Raw genomic sequence first — 2,380 nt, forward strand, 5'->3', positions numbered from 1 at the left:
TCCATTGTACACTTTTGGCTTCTTTGTCAAAAATTATATGTTCATAGGTGTGCAGATTAATGTCAAGGTCTTCAATTTGATTCCGTTGGTCCACATGTCGGTTTTTATGCCAGTACCAAGCTGTTTTTATTACTGAAGCTCTATAGTAGAGCTTGAAGGCAGGGATCATGATGCCTCCAGAGGTTGTTTTATTGTACAGGATTCTGTTGGCTATCCTGGGTTTTTTGTTTTTCCATATGAAGTTGAGTATTATTCTTTCCAGGTCTGTGAAGAATTGTGTTGGTTTTTTGATGGGGATTGCATTGAATCTGTAGATTTCTTTTGGTAAAATTGTCATTTTTACTATGTTAGTCCTGCCTATCCATGATCATGGGAGATCTTTCCATTTTCTGACATCTTCAATTTCTTTTTTCAGGGACTTAAAGTTCTTGTCATATAGATCCTTCACTTGTTTGGTTAGTGTTACCCCAAGGTATTTTCTGTCATTTGTGGCTATTGTAAAGGGTGATATATCTCTGATTTCCTTCTCAGCCTCTTTGTCAATTGTATATAGGAAGGCTACTGATTTTTTTGAGTTGATCTTGTATCCTGCTATGTTGCTGAAGGTGTTTATAAGCTGTTTCAGTTCCTTGGTTGAATCTTTGAGGTCACTCAAGTATACTATCATGTCATCTACAAATAGGGAAAGCTTGACTTCTTCCTTTCCAATTTGGATCCTCATAGGGATCTTTATTAAGGAAGCAAATTGAAAAATTATAACATTAGTTTAAGAAATCTCTGTTTCACAGCTTCTTCCTCTTTACAAACAAGATTTCTAAAATCACATAGTTGAGATGTCAAGTGAGAAACAGCTCAGAGACTAAGCTTCAGTAAACAGCAACCCCAGGAGGTTTGTTTTTAGCCCTGGAGCACTATGGGAGGAAACTCATAACTCTGCTGACAGAAGCAGCTTACAGCATCATCAGCCTCAACAGGATGGATGGTGAGGGTGAAGTCTGTACCAGACCCACTGTCACTGTACCTGGCAGATACCCCAGATGCTAAAGTAGATGTTAAAGAGATGAGGACTTCAGGGGCTCTCCTGGTTTCTGTTGGTGCCAGTGCATATAACTATTAGCAGATGAAGTGACACTCTTGCTAGCCCTGCAGGAGATGGTGGCCCTTTGCCTTAGAGGCACAGGCATTGAAGCTGGAGACTGGGTCAGCATGATGTCACCAGTGGAACCTGAAATAATAAACACACCTTGTCACAGATATACTAAAAACACCCCAGTGAAACACCATTATGTGTATGGAATCTGTAACAGCACTCATGAGCTACACTCTGAGAAGCCATAAAATAAAAGTGAAACTTAACACTAATTAAATGCCATAATTTCAATGGTCAGGACACCAAGGCATGGAAAACAACAAGGGCTACAGGGGATGTTGCCAGCACTGTATCCTCTCACCTGGAACCCAGAGCATCAGTACCCACACCAAGAGAGCAGCTGACCCCATCTCTTAGACCTGGACTAGAGGCTGCTTCTTGGGCACTGGTAAGCTGCCTTTAGAAATATTTGAGCATTCTGCACTGTGACTAAAGTCTCAATATGCAAATCAGCTCAGAGAAGCTTGACTTGGTGCTCAAAGGACACCTGCTCCTATGTCACCCTATGGCAGTTAGGATTAGCAAAGAATTCCCTATCTCTAGAGTGTTCTAAGTGGGGTATCCCAGGTGACTTTTTGGCTGGCCTTTCGGAATTGTCACTTTCTGTTATTTTGAGGTCCCATGTGAGGAGTTTACTGTCACTGCTCTGATATAAAGAATGTGAGTTGCAGAAGCCCTGGATTCCTCATAATTAAACTTTTTAAAAGAATGTATTTATATTTATTCTGTGTGGAAGTGTTTTCTCTATAAGTACCACAATCTGGTTGCCTTTGGATTCCAGAAGAGGGCATTAGGTCATTTGGAACTACTGTGGTAGATAGCTGTGAACTGCCTTATGGATGCTGGGAATTAATCCTATATCCACAGCAAGACCAAGAAGGGCTCTTATCCACTGATCCATCTCGCTAGCCTACACTAATTTTTGTGTCTCATAACAACATATTTTGCATTGGGATACTTCTCAGCAAGAGAAAATAATTGGATTTAATAAGATTAAGAAAAAGGAATGTGTGGATCAGATGACAAGGGACATTGCCTCCACTAAGAGGCTTTAACCTAAATGTCATCAGGAGCAGAGGAAGCAGTGTGCTGTGAGCATGGCTTGAAGAAGGAGGCTGGAAACCTAACTTAGAATGAACAGGCATCACTGAGGTTGAGGCAGGTCTCTCCAACTTCTCACTCCAAGGCCAATGCTGAGTCTACATGAAGCCTTCACAAATGGAGGAACAT

The 2,380-nt window shown here is 41.1% G+C and overlaps 1 pseudogene; it reads right to left on the reverse strand.

The window, feature by feature from the left end:
- Nucleotides 1–897: 897 nt before the first annotated feature.
- On the reverse strand, nt 898–1,500 carry LOC131906405 (Ig kappa chain V-III region MOPC 63-like; annotated as a pseudogene).
- Nucleotides 1,501–2,380: the final 880 nt, after the last annotated feature.

Source organism: Peromyscus eremicus, chromosome 3 (assembly GCF_949786415.1).
Source record: "Peromyscus eremicus chromosome 3, PerEre_H2_v1, whole genome shotgun sequence".
NCBI classification, from domain to species: Eukaryota; Metazoa; Chordata; class Mammalia; order Rodentia; family Cricetidae; genus Peromyscus; species Peromyscus eremicus.